A 14875-nucleotide genomic window follows, 5' to 3' on the forward strand; every position below is an offset into this window, starting at 1 on the left:
CCCATTAGGAGCGGCTAATTTATCTATAAATGCAAAAAAAAATCGTTCCTAATAAATGTTGATTAGCTTAAACATGGCATAGAACTAAGTTTTCAAATGTGTTAATTTTTCATTCAATACACATGAGTTGAACGAAGGTTGTTGAACATTCCTTCCCAGTTGAAGGCATGTGACTTGCTTTCTCATTACTACGTGTAGTGATTGATTGAATATTAAAATTTCTAATTCTTTTGTAGGATTGTGATAAAGACTTAATAATAATTCATAAACAAAAGAATTTATTTTTATTCTGATGACTTCCGCATATTGAATTCGATATTGACACCAACAAAGAATCTTCATACGCAATCAATTTAATCATTACTTAAGAACGGTTTCTCCATGATACTGCTCATTACTTAATTCTTATTACTCTTATGTGTTTTCTTGTTTTATAATACACAATAATACACCGCTAGATGGATTATTCTGGGTTTTTTATTGTTCTTTATAGACCTGTGCGCCGAAGTATTTGTGAACGGCAGCGGCGTAAGGCCATTTTTACACCGGCGTCGGCCTCGGCGGCGGCGTGAATCGGCGTGAATAATTTTAGGCTGAAAAAAAATCACGCAGCAAGGCCTATCATGCTTTTATTGAAGTTTAGGGTTTTTGTACAATTGCTAGCTACAGACAGACTGGTAGGGTGAACATGCTAATAGCTATAGCTTGTATCTCCACAGAAAAAGTTTACATATCATACTCCACTTGGATATTGCCGCATCACAGCACATAAGTTCACTGGAAAGATATAAATCCAGAAATTCGTTTGGAAATTCTTCAGGATATTCCTCAGAAAATGAAAATTTATTTGGGTATTGCTTCGGAAATTCTTTCCAAAAGTTCCTTCAGGAATTTCCTTGGAAATTACTGTAGGGATTGCTTCGGAAATTCCTTTACGGAGTCTTTTAAGAATTTCTTCGGAAATTCATTTGAAAACTTTTTTAACAATTCCTTTGGGAGTTCCTTTAAGAATTCTTTAGAAAATACCCATAGGAAATCCTTCATGAATTTCCATCGGAATACCTACGGACACTGTTTTAGGAATACATCCGGAAATCCCTTTAGGAGAAATCCTTCGGAATTTGAATTAGTTTTTTCTAATTCCTTCAAAAATTTCTTTTAGGAGTTTCTAATTGAAATTCTTCCAGTAATTCCTTAAAGAAATCAAATACCTTTGGGAATTTCTTCGAAAATTCCTCCAAATTAGAATTCTTTCCGGAATTATTCCTGTATGAATTTTGTATGGTTTATTGAAGGAATTTTCTAAGGACCTCCTGGAGGAATTTCTGGAAAAAAATACCTCCTGGGGGAATTTTCGACTCAATTCTTGATAGTAATTCAATTCGAAAATTACTCCCCCTTATCTCCCCAAATTAAACCAGGCTTTTCTTTGAAATTCCCCTCAGGAATTGCTTCGGAACTTCTTAGGACCTTATGAAATTTCTTAAGGAATTCTGGAAATTCCTTCAAAAATTCTTATAAGATTCATTCTGACCATTCCATCAGGAATTCCTTCAGAAATTCTTTTTTGGAATACTTTTAATAATTTCTACTCATGTACACACTGTACACTCATGTACTACACTTCCCCACAGTTGTAATGGATTCGACGTGTCCCTCGAAGAAGCCATCCTTCGGGAAGCTCAAAAAGGATTGCGATCTATTTATTAGTCTGTTTGATTACAATGCTAAAAGGATATTCTTTCTATCCCGTGGGCTTCGTGTAAGTGTCTCTGCTTACGGGTCCGCCACCTTCGTTTTTTGCCCTTACACAGAAGTGCATTGAAAGCAGAATGGTAATTAAATTCGATTGTCTATTGGGTGGAGCCGCAAGCAGAGTAAGACTCAAGCCAGAGTGATGGATAACAACATACATACTTTTAAAAATTTCTACAAAATTCCTTTGGAAATTATTTTAACAATTCCTCTGGAATGCTTCCAGGTATTCCATAAGACATTCCATTCCCTCGGAAATTAATCTAGTAATTCCTTCGGAATTTCCAACGCCATTTCCTTCCAAAACTCGAGGACGAATTTTCAGTAACCTCCTAAAGGAGTTACCGATATTCTTAAATCAGGGTGCCCAGTGAATATTGGATTTCGAATTCCTGGTTTTCCCGGTTTCCCCCCGATATTTTGATAAATTTCCCGATACAAAAGAGAAAAAAACGAATTCGTAAATCGGTACCAACATGTCAACAGGACGAAACTGATTTTGTAAACAAAAGTTTCTCACGTAACCACGCAATCCAATACCATTGATGGAAGCAGCAAATCCTTTTCTTTCATTAAATGGCCCTGGATTGCGTGGATGGGCACAGTCAGATGCCTTCCGGTTCTGAATACTCAGTAGTTTATTCATATTGAAATCTCATTCATCCATTCCTCATCGTTTTACTCATTCGTCAAAAAAAATCATTTAAAAGGCGTTTAAAATCAATAAAGCCGCAATTTATCGTTCAGATATGGAATATTCTTACATGTTATATAACAAAACTGTCGGAAATAATTGTTTAATTGCCTAAATAGTTGTTGAAAAAAATCTTTAATTGATCTCGGTCTGTATCCGATAGAATAGGCTTTTCTCTTGCAGGTAAGGGAATTAGTTTTGGAGAAAAATGCTTGCATTCTACGGAATACACAAAACAATGTTTGTTTACAAAATAAGTTTCGCCCAAATCGCAAATTGGTCCCAAATTTTAATAAATCTCAGAGAAAACTTCCAAGTTGGATGAGTTTTTTTAATGAATTCATGGAGAAAATCCTTAAGTAATTACCGAAGAAATACTTAGAGAAACCTAGGCATTTGTTTGGAAATGTATTTGAGAATTATTTCGGATATTCCTTATGTAATGCTCACAAAAGTTCTTGTCGAAAACTCGTTCGCGTTCTCCATAGGGAATTCCTACAATAATTCATTCAAAGACTCGCAAAGATTCTCCCAGAAAAACTTCTGGAAATACTTTTGGATATTTCTCCAGGACTTTCCACCAGAAATAATTCAGAATATTTCGAAAATAATTCCTCTTTTTCCATTCTCCCAGGGATTCCAACGAAAAATCCTCCGGAAATGCCTTTGCATTTCTTTTTCAGAAATTCCTTCGGAAGTTTCTCAAGCAACAGGTTTAAAAAACCTTCGAACGAAGTCTAGAAAACCATGCAAAATTTCTTCAGGCATTATTTCCAAAATTCCAATAGAATTTATTCAGGAAATTTACTTGGAAGATTCTTACGGATTTTTTTTTATAGAATAAAATAGTTTACAATGGAAATCCCAGAAGAATGTTCAAAGAAATTTCTAAGGGTATTCTCGAAGGAATTCCTTATCGAATTTCCATAGGAACCCTTAAACCACCTTCCTAAGACATTCGCGTAAGAAATTTTCTATGTCCTCTCATGATGTTTGAGATTTTTACAGTATTTTCCCGGTGCTTATTCAAATTCCCGCATATTTCCCGATATTTTCCCGGTGATTTTCAATTCCCGACTTTTTCCCGGTTCTCCCGGTTTTCCCGGTTCGCTGGTCACCCCGTTAAAGAATTTCTTTGGACCTTCCTCCAAGAATTCCTTCAGAATTTTCCCCAGAGATTCCTTCAGAAAATCCTCCAGAAATTACAACAGAGATAAATCCAGAAATTCCTCAAGGCTCTATAAATTTTCTTCAGATATTCCTTCAGAACTTCCTCCAGGACTTCCTGAAAATTATTTCAAGAAAAGCAAGAAATTTATTTGGAAATTGTTTATCGAAATAAATCGAAACATTGTTTTTTTTTTCAGAACATTTCTAGCAATTACAAGGAAGAGTGAAGGAAATGTTCAATTTGGTGGGTCACGTGCCCCATCGTGCTCCAGAAGCCAAAAGATCAGTTTTGCATTCGCATATCATGAGGTTAACACAATGATACTCCATGCCAGGGAAGCTAAAAAAAATCCTACGAGACTGGGAATCCAAATCCAACATTCATTATGGTGTTGATTTGTAGCCGTAAGTGTAAGTGACATTTTTGTCAAAATTGAGCTGACTATAGCAAAAAATTCCTTGGTTCTAGAGCTTTGCAATATACTGATATAGTTTGTACGATGTTCGTAATAAATGTGAAAATTTACAGAAAATTAGTAATTTTTTGAACGTCCATACAATTAGTATGAAACGGAAAAATATTGAAAATCTTTGCACCCATTTTTCTCAAAACTAAGTTTTTGTCACTTACACCCCTTTGCATTTGACCCCCTCAATTAGGATATGTAACATTCAAACATTTAAAAAGATGATGAACCACCCAATGCGACCAGAATGAGGTTATTCCACATAAAGTTACATATGAGTTTGATTTATAGATCTGTAGCCAACAAGTTTTTGGATGACCTAACATTTAACACGCCAAAGCGGGTAAAAGTGACAGGGATAAAAGTAAACAAATCTGCTAAAGGTAAAATAGCTATTTAATAAATGCTTGATAGGTTGCCTTGGTTCGGCAGATGCGAACGCACTGCATAATGTGATTTTTGTGTTGGCCAAACATCGGCGTGAAGTACGAAATTCGGCGGCGTGGAGCCAACCGGCGTATGGCGCACCGCCGACACCTTGACCGGCGTCGGCGTACGCCAAAAGTGTCGGCGGCGGCGCACAGGTCTAGTTCTTTATTGATTATTTTGTGGAAAACTTTAAATTTTCTATGAAAAAACAAATGCTTTGTGGAAAATTCGGTAATCGTTTATTGCTAAAATTGATTTATTTATGGAAATTTTGTTTTTTTTTCGTAGAACATTTTGACTGCTTTATGGAAATTTCTTCTTTTAAAAGTGTTAATTTATTTTTGTTTTGTGGAAAAATTTTAATTGTTTATGGAAAATTTGCATTCATTACACAAGTGGAAATTTTATACATATTTGTTTATTGCTTATACCCTGATTTTTTATGGAAAATTTCTATTTCTTCGTGAAAACTTTATATTGCTGTCGGAATTGGTTCGCATTGAAAATCTCAGTCAATAACTGTGAAAGTTCAACTAATTTAAGAGTCGGTCATAAATTAATTGCCATGAGCAATAAATGACAAAAAAAAAGCTCGAAAACAAACAAGCTGCTAATAACTTGAGGAAATAAATTTTAATCGCAGCTCTTTGTATTGCTCCCCATACCAAACAACACTAATACAAATCTTCAATTTATTTATCAATCACCTTTCCAGCAAGATAAAAACACCAACTTCCATCAATCAAGCCCACCCCCGTATTTAGGTTTGCTGGACAAAAGGTGAAAACAGCTTCCCCCACCCTCCATTGGGGCAGGGTCAACAAAACGCACAAACACGCCAGCCCATTTGTAATCAATCTAGTTGATGGGCACTATCTGTTTAGTGCCACAAACGGAAAGGCATCATCCAATTGGAAGTGTGCTGACACAGGTCAGGTGTGAGCAGGTTGATGGCTATCAGATGGACAGTTTGGCTGACCACCCCCTGACAGTTTGGGAACACTCAGCAAATAGATTAACGCCCGAGAAAAATATGTTTTTTTTTTGGGGAAGGGCGTTGATCTATTTGAAGAAGGTCGCACTCGTAGGGCTACGCAAGGATAGTTAGTATCGGTTTCAGCTACGTGGTAGTTTGGGATATCATAATGAGAACATGTGTTGGTTTGGCAGCCAGAGTAAAGTTTTGCTCATAATGAGAACAAATAGAAAACATCTTCTTTTTCCTCTTTACCCAAAGATTTCTTTGGGATTTTTTGAGATATTATCGGAAGAATCTTTTTATTTTTGCCGGAAAATCGAAAACGAAAACTGTTTCCAACGGAATATCAACTGAATTTTTGTTTCTGAGTTTTAAAGGATTTTTTTTATTTTTACGGGGATTTTTTTTTTTAAAGACGAAGGGTCGTTTCGGTGGGACACCATGTGGCACTTGGCCGAATAACACGTTAAGCCGAAAGCCATCTAGCCGAGCTCCATTTGGCCGAATCAGTTACTATCAGTCGGAAATGTAATTTGATCCAAAAATGGTCGTTTGGCCGAATACAGCTTGTGGTCGAACATTTCATTTGACCGAAATGTTTGTAAGGTCGAAAATGGTTTGGCCGAAAATGTCATTTGGCTGAAAGCGACATACTGGCAAAGTGGTCATACTGATAATTCGGCCGGAAAATTTGTTTGCCCCAACAACTCATTTCTGCCGAACGAGCATTTCGGCCAAGCGGCATTTTTGGCCAAATGACCTTTTCGGCCAAACGAATTTTTCGGCAATAGTCCGGCCAAACGACACACTCAGCCGTGTAACCATTCGGCCAAATGGCCCTTTCTGACCAATGACCTGTTCGGCCGAACGGGATCGAAGTGTGCTTCGGTTGACTTTCGACAATTGTTTTTCCCCGCGCCTGATATTTTTTGTCAAGTTTATTAAAATTTAAAGCCATTTGGGATCTTGCTAGATTTGTAATATTAACGCATACTATCTGGCTCGACCACCAGAACGGCCACAAAGAGAGTGAACACACCTGCTAGCCATCGGAGCATGGCTGGCTAAAATAACTGTCCCAACTAGTTCAGCGATACTGCCGAGTGCAATGTCCCTGAAGGATGTCCTGAAGAATTGTCCAATCAATAGAGCTTCAGCATGCACCGCTCCAGCAATGTAAACTGGCATTTAATTTGATAACGGAGCAGCTTTTCAAGCCGAAGAGAGTAGGTCGTTCTTTTTCAAATGGAAATTGGTGAGATGCTTTTTAGCAGTTCGAGACCCAGAAGGTAAGTTGCGATATATTTAGGGACCAGCAGTTTTATCATAAAATTTGCCCAGATTCCTTAGTCATTGTGTCTCATAATCCAAAGTTTACCTCTAGAGTCTGAAAAGAATTTTTACGCCAAATGAGCGTTGACCAAAAATGAATCTGTGTGCACCATCTCCGTGTAAGGAACGGCTAGGGGCTATTTAACTACCAAGCGAACGATCGAGCATGTAAGCATAATAAGGATAATATGTCTTGATGCTTGATGTCTGATGACGGAAAGAAAACAGGATGTAATAACCGATTTGTATTACAGAATCAAAGCATTTGTGTTATTCCTACACTCCTACTCGCTAAGGACACTGAATCCTTCACGTTTCTTGCAATCCCGAGACTCAAAGTTGATAACAAACTCGTTGATCTTTGTTAGTAACGACTTAGTAGGGTAGCAATTTTTACCAATGTTAGTTGTTAATTCCGAACATTCTAGAGAATATTGGTCGGGTTTGGGTCACCGTAAACTTTTATATCTAAGTTTAAAATAAAGATATATTCTAGAAAATGAATAGACATACTTTTTTGTTTCGCTAAACATTCCGTTATCTATGGCTGTTTAGCTCAATGGGGCCCCTCTTGAGGACTGCTGGAATACAGTCAAAGCAGCCATTAACGACGCAGCGGAGAACAACGTCGGGTATATGGGTCGAAGTCGACGGAATGATTGGTTCGACGAAGAGTGCAGACAGATTCTGGAGGAGAAGGACGTAGCGCGGGCGGTCGCGCTGCAGCAAGGTACCCGGCAGAACGTGGAACGTTATAGACGGAAGCGGAGACAGCAGACCCACCTTTTTCAGGAGAAGAAACGCCGCCTGGAAGAAGCGGAGTGCGAGGAGATGGAACAGCTGTGCCGTTCTCAAGATACACGCAAGTTCTATCAGAAGCTCAACGCATCCCGCAAAGGCTTCGTGCCACAAGCCGAAATGTGCCGGGATAAGGATGGGAGCATCTTGACGGACGAACGTGTGGTGATCGAAAGGTGGAAGCAGTACTACGAGGAACATCTGAATGGTGCTGAGAGTACAGGCAGTGAAAGTCAAGGCAGCGGAGGAGATAACTACGTCAGTTCAGCGGACGATGGAAGCCAACCAGCCCCCACCTTGAGGGAAGTTAAGGATGCCATTCAACAGCTAAAGACCAATAGAGCAGCTGGTAAGGATGGTATTGGAGCTGAGCTCATCAAGATGGCCCCGGAAAAGCTGGCCGCTTGCCTGCACAAACTGATAGTCAGAATCTGGGAAACCGAACAGCTACCGGAGGAGTGGAAGGAAGGGGTTATATGCCCCATCTACAAGAAAGGCGACAAACTGGAGTGTGAGAACTTTCGAGCGATCACCATCCTTAATGCCGCCTACAAAGTGATATCCCAAATCATCTTCCGTCGTCTGTCACCATTAGTGAACGAGTTCATGGGAAGATATCAAGCCGGCTTCGTTGACGGTCGCTCGACAACGGACCAGATCTTTACTGTACGGCAAATCCTTAAAAAATGCCGTGAATACCAGGTCCCAACGCACCATCTGTTCGTTGATTTCAAGGCGACATACGACAGTATAGACCGCGTAGAGCTATGGAAAATTATGGACGAGAACAGCTTCCCTGGGAAGCTTACCAGACTGATCAAAGCAACGGTGGATGGTGTGCAAAACTGTGTGAAGATGTCGGGCGAACACTCCAGTTCGTTCGAATCGCGCCGGGGACTAAGACAAGGTGATGGACTTTCGTGCCTGCTGTTCAACATTGCGCTAGAAGGTGTCATGCGGAGAGCCGGGTGTAACAGCCGGGGTACGATTTTCAACAGATCCAGTCAATTTATTTGTTTCGCGGATGGCATGGACATTGTCGGCCGAATATTTGCAAAGGTGGCAGAACTGTACACCCGCCTGAAACGTGAAGCAACAAAAGTTGGACTGGTGGTGAATGCGTCAAAGACAAAGTACATGCTTGTGGGCGGAACCGAGCGCGACAGGGCCCGCCTGGGAAGCAGTGTTACGATAGACGGGGATACCTTCGAGGTGGTCGAGGAATTCGTCTACCTCGGATCCTTGCTAACGGCTGACAACAACGTTAGTCGTGAAATACGAAGGCGCAAGAATGCCGGACAGCAACCCTGCAAAGATGGTGTTCGCTTCCGATCCGGCAGGTACGAGACGGCGTGGAGCGCAGCGAGCGAGATGGGCAGACCAGGTGCAAAACGACTTGGCGAGCGTGGGGCGTATCCGAGGATGGAGAGATGCGGCCTCGAACCGTGTATTGTGGCGTCAAATTGTTGATTCAGTGTTATCTGTTTAGATGTAAACTAAATAAATGAATGGTTACCTGGGTAGGGAAGAATTTACCTTTTATAGAGGAGTTGAGCAACATATCGTACTAATCCGATTTTTTTCCAAACAACAATACTCAATCCACCATCATATATTGTACGGCGCGAATAAAATAAAACTCTTCTTGCGCTTATTTTGAGTCGCAACCAAAAATAAGCGCCAGTTAGTGGCCTGAGAAAAACATACCATCAAAAAAAAAAGCTACTTTGATATTTTTGAAAATTATAATTTGGCACGCACCTAGTGGGTTGTGGCAGTGAATGCTTTGATAGCACGTGCGACTTGTACTGCGGATAAATTTTGCACATCTTTGAGACCTTTGGAAGATGATAACGATAGTTGTAATTTTGTTGGCATAATGAATTAATAAAATTGTGTTTAAAACCAAATCGTAAAATCGTAAGAACTGAAGCTGAAGTGCCAGTTGGCCAAACTCTTATTATGTAAATAAATGGCCTACAAATCTTAATGCATTCTACAACATGAAAAATTGTCTTTCGTGTTTCAAGCATCATGTATTTTGATATGTGTGCTCCCGAAAGCGTGGGGTAGATTTGAAGTTGGATTCTAACGGGTTTCACCTTAAAGTACGTAAGCTTTCAATTGCTGCTATGCATAGTCTGAGCATAAAGAAATCATGAGTAAAGAATTTTCGGCAATTTTAAGGATCTTTCAGGCCCATGGCTCTGAAATGTTCCTTACATATTGTGCAAAACGTCAAAGAATATCATGAAATTTAAGGCCTGTATATTTTGATAATTAGCCGAATATTGATTGTTGTGTGTAATAGCTGCAATCCTCTGAACTTTTAATTCTTACTTCTACGTGATATTTGAATTGTTGTTTGAAAGTGAAATATTGCATTTTGTTTTCGTTAGAGCCTTCTTAACTCTTAAGCGGTGCTTACTTATGCATTTGCACCTGGTTTGGGGCCTAAGCGGAAGTGAAAAATCGGCCTTTGAAAGGAAAGAGGCGCTCAAAAAAGACTCTGATTACATTTCCACTCTAAGCCTGACGTCTCAAATATTAAGTCGGATCACTTTTGTTACAAATGGGATATCCCAAATATTGACTTAAAGATACTTTTTGTTTTCTGTTCAACATTTTTAACAAAACACTGAAGACGTTTTATATGTAGAAAAAAACTAAATACGTATTTGTCGACTCAGAATGGGGTTATGGAGTAGGCATTAATAGAAAAATGTGTACAACATAAAGTTTTGAAAGCAGCATTTTTTCTGTTCAGCGGCGCACCTGAAAATTTTGATAATATAAAGTATGGTATTAGTTTAAATTTGCTTCGGAATTCCGCGAAATTCCGTTGAATTTCGTTAGAAGCTAGTTTTTTCTAGTTTAACGAAACGAAACGAAATCAAGAAATCAGATTTCGCCATGCTTAAATTCCGCGAAATTCCGCGGAATTTCGTTTCGAACCACCTAAAACGAATTTTTTCGAAATACCGCATATGCTTACTATTGATTATGTGTGACAACGCAAAAAACTTTGTTGGTGCGAAAAGAGAGGTAAACGAGCTAGCGAAACTGTTCAAAAACCAACATTTCCAAGAGACCGTAACAAGAGATGCTGTAAAGGAGAATATAGAATTCAGGTTCATACCTGCCAGATCTCCTAATTTTGGAGGACTCTGGGAGGCAAGCGTAAAGTCATTTAAGACCCACTTCAAACGGACGATTGGTGCCCGAGTCATCACTCATGATGAATTTATAACTGTGATCGCTCAAATTGAAGCTTGTTTGAATTCTCGCCCATTAACGCCGTTAAGTAGTGATCCCAACGACCTGGATGTATTAACTCCCGGTCATTTTTTAGTGCAACGACCACTCATTAGCTTAGCGGAACCTAGTTACCAAGATATTCCAATGAACAGATTGTCTATGTGGCAACGAGCACAAGAGTTCGTACGGCAAATTTGGAAAAAATGGTCAACCCAATACCTTTCGACGCTGCACAGTCGTACAAAATGGACCCGCCAACGAAACAACCTCCAAGTCGGGACTATGGTCCTATTACGAGAAGAAAATTTACCACCGTTGAAATGGCAGCTTGGCAGAGTTACTGACGTATATTATGGAAGCGATGGAAATGTTCGCGTTGCCATTGTGCGCACGAAGGATGGCATCTACGAACGTGGAATCTCCAAATTATGCATCCTTCCAATCCAAGACAACCAATGCATCACCAATGAGGAGGATTGATCTCTCCTCCACCGAGGTGCTCCCAGCACCTGCGGGGACCTTGGATTAAGTGTTTGTATTTTAATGTTTAAGTAAAAAGAAATGCGATTTCTTTTATGCCAGCTTCGATGCCCATTACCCATCTCGGTTCAACGTCACTCTTGCTACTGTTCTAAGGTCCGTATTGCATGCCATAAATGTTCGTCAGCGTCAGGATTAACACAACGTCTGGGTGGTCTAACTCATTGGTCTAGAAAAGCATGATGCCAGGTTCTAGACTCGGCATCTTGGATGCCATGGAGACAACGGGTCTCCATAAGTCGATAAGAAAGTAACGCTCTCTAAATTTGATTGCCAGGACAAAAGATTGTTGTCCTGAGGGGCAAAGTAATCATTAACACTAGACAAGCCGATGTCTGCAGCAACTCGGCTCCAAAATGCACCATTCATCGATCGTCAGATAGTTTGGCCAACTGTTGTAGCGGTCAGTGAGGAGCATCAATGAAGTATCAGCATAGCATCGTAGAAGAGAAAATCATCAATAGCATCACTTCGTAAGTCCATCGTACAGCAACAAACGATGGAGCAGCATCAACGGTGCCGGCGGCGCCAACGGAGGCCTATGGAGGCCTCCGTTCCAGGAAAGTCCCTTCGCATTACATAAATTCACCTTAGAAAGCACCCTCTCATATTTTTCAGAGATCATTGTCCACATCCATGAAGCGTGTCAACTTTGTGAGAGGAGATCATCATGTCGACGTATGTCAAGATATCGCAGAAGTTTCCAAATCGGATATCGGAATCGATGCACCTGTGCTAGCAGTAGCAGTCTAACTCGAAGGAAATAATGACCATGGTCTAAGCCTGTAAGCAGCAGAGTCGTGAACACCCAAACACTATTGAGGAGAATGGAGAAGAAACAATTTATACAGTCCATCGATGGCTAAGAGGTCAATGTCCGCAGTAGTAAACAACGTTGTCCAATCTGGTGTGATGCGTACTGTCGTTCTTTCGCCTCTGAGGCCAAAATCAGTTTGTTTATCAAAAACCAGTAGCAGACAAAGTATTAGTAATGATAATAGATGGAATAGGTAGAAGTTGTAGTAGTTAAGTAAATTTGTAGTATTGAAACACGTTTCAAGGCGGCCGGGATGTTTATAATCATACGAAAAAGTACACCGGTCTGAACAGTGGCTTGTGCTAACGGACAATGTATTTGCTTCCAACGACACCACTATCAACGATAGCAGTATGATATACAACTACACATGATAATACGTAGCCCACACTGTACTCTTAGAATACCATCTAGTATCGCAATAAACGTTCAATCGAGTAGATCGCGTATACGTTCGCCTCGCCTTCCTTAGTCGTAAAAAGTGTTGTGTTTTGCACTCGGTTTTACTAAAGCTAAGTGACTGCAGATTTCACCGAAATTGCCAGCAATAATAGACCACAGTTCTCCGTATTCAACAGATGCTACCAAAATATATACTGAAATTTTCTAACAATTCTGTTAACAATGTTTGAAATGCTCAGAGAATCGATTGGATTCAGAATCGGACTTGTTGTTATCAATGACAATATCAACGCCCTTGCATCTCAGACTTTTCGTTATATCATCAATCAAATTAATCTTGGATCATATAGAGCAGTAGCAACAACAGCTACGTTTTCCGTATAGCATGTTATTTTCCAGCAGATCAACACGTGAAACGTGTTTGTAAAAGGAGCAATGTGATCCAGGAAAATTCTCTAATCTTCGAAGTGCGAGATGCGAATAATAACGTCGCAATAAGGTTCCCTTCTTTTACAAACAAGCAAACTGATAACATTAGGAAGTCAGGCGCCATATCCAGAATAAATCAGCAAATTGCCCAAACCGGGAGTGAACTCTACAGTCTGCACCGCTTTGCCAGACAATATAGGCGCGAAGCCGGCAGAATTCATGATGCCACCACAATCCCGGCGTAGCGTGACTGAAGTGGGAAAACGATTTTTTCCACCTTCGCATCGCCATGCGAAGATGAGCATAAACGATGGCAAATTTGATTAAAAAATGAAAAGAAGAGCTCTCGACCTGTAGCTATTTTTATCAAGTTAATCCCCGGAGAGAGTCTCCGACTTGCCGACTTGGGAAACGTGGCAAATTTGAGTTTTTGTTCTTTTTTATACGATCACGATATGATTATCAGAAGGATGCGAAACACCTTTTCGCAAACAAAATTACCGAATGAAAACATATTTTATCATATTGAGGGGAGAGATACTCTTGTAAAACTAATCGTTTCGTTTGAATGTTGAAACAGGAGTAAATTTTACTGTTTATTAAGGATTAGGTATTTGTTGAAAAATAACTACCGAAGGAATTTATTCAACAGCTCGAGGAAAATCTTCTACACCCAACCCGTGAATGGCAGATTTATTATTTCATGCAGAAACTGTCTTAAAAGCTTACAATTCTTGTATTGAAACCTTGCAGAATTATATGCCAGGTTTTTATACAAAAATTGTTAGATTTGTTTTTTTTTGGGTGTAATTTTAAATAAGACAATTTTAAAATAATTCCTAAAAATAATCGTAATAATAACTCAGTCCAGACAAGCGAATACGAACCAAACGAATGTTATCAGTACAGACTTCTCTAAAATAAAACTCTGGTATCCCTGATGTTAGTTTAGTTATCTTGGGAACCCCGCATTCCTGCTAAGTTGGTTCAGCTTCACTTTCTCCGAAAAAGAAACATAATATTCCAACGGTTTATTATCAAAACATCAAACCAAACACAATCGACACGTACTATTCCCCGCAAAAGTCGTAACAGCTTGCAGCCTCCCAGAACCAATATTGATTGTATTTCTGCAGAGCCCCAGCGAGGATTGCCTTTCTTTAGTACCGCATAAAAAGCGACAAGGAGAATTTTCTCCGTTTGGTTGAGCGATTTTTCCACCTCACCACCGTTGACCGACTCTGCCAGCCGTACCCGCCCGCCATCAGTCAGTCATTGAATGACAAAAGTACTTGCTCTGAATGGAATCACGTGGCGTTGTTGGTGAAAGGGCGGTTGATTCGGGAAAATTGCTCCAACTTGTGCACGGCTCACTGGGCACGAACCAGCACGGAACGAATGGTTCTGAATATTGTCGGATTGGTCCTGGAGGAGTGCTCTTCTAGTAGCGTTCTAGCATTTCATCAACTGGGAATTGTTCTAGTCGCTACCTGTGTGTCGGGAATCCACTTGAAATTTGAATTGTTGAAAGCGTTTCGAGATCGCATGAGGGGTCTGAGGTACATTCAGATTTCCAGTAATCCCAATACGACGACGCGAGCTCTGCCTATTATTGCTTCCCACCTCCGGCAGAGATTATTATGAAACTGGGCCAAACAGCAGACACGCATGGCTTAACCTCCATGATGGATGGGGGACACTCCTTCCAAAAAAGAAAAAAAAACTTCTCCGTGCCATCGCACCGTTGTTGTTTAGCTTTTCGTCCCAAATATATCGGGATCTGTCATCTCCACATTTTACTTTTC

At 40.0% G+C, this 14875-nt stretch overlaps 1 protein-coding gene across 1 annotated transcript in view; it reads right to left on the reverse strand.

Annotated features, from left to right (window-relative positions):
• LOC134225220 (5-hydroxytryptamine receptor-like) overlaps positions 1-14875 on the reverse strand; it is a 189722-nt gene that overhangs the window by 125200 nt on the left and 49647 nt on the right. The gene's annotated exons all lie outside the window — the stretch shown is intronic.

The sequence above is a fragment of the Armigeres subalbatus genome, chromosome 3 (assembly GCF_024139115.2).
Source record: "Armigeres subalbatus isolate Guangzhou_Male chromosome 3, GZ_Asu_2, whole genome shotgun sequence".
NCBI classification, from domain to species: domain Eukaryota; kingdom Metazoa; phylum Arthropoda; class Insecta; order Diptera; family Culicidae; genus Armigeres; species Armigeres subalbatus.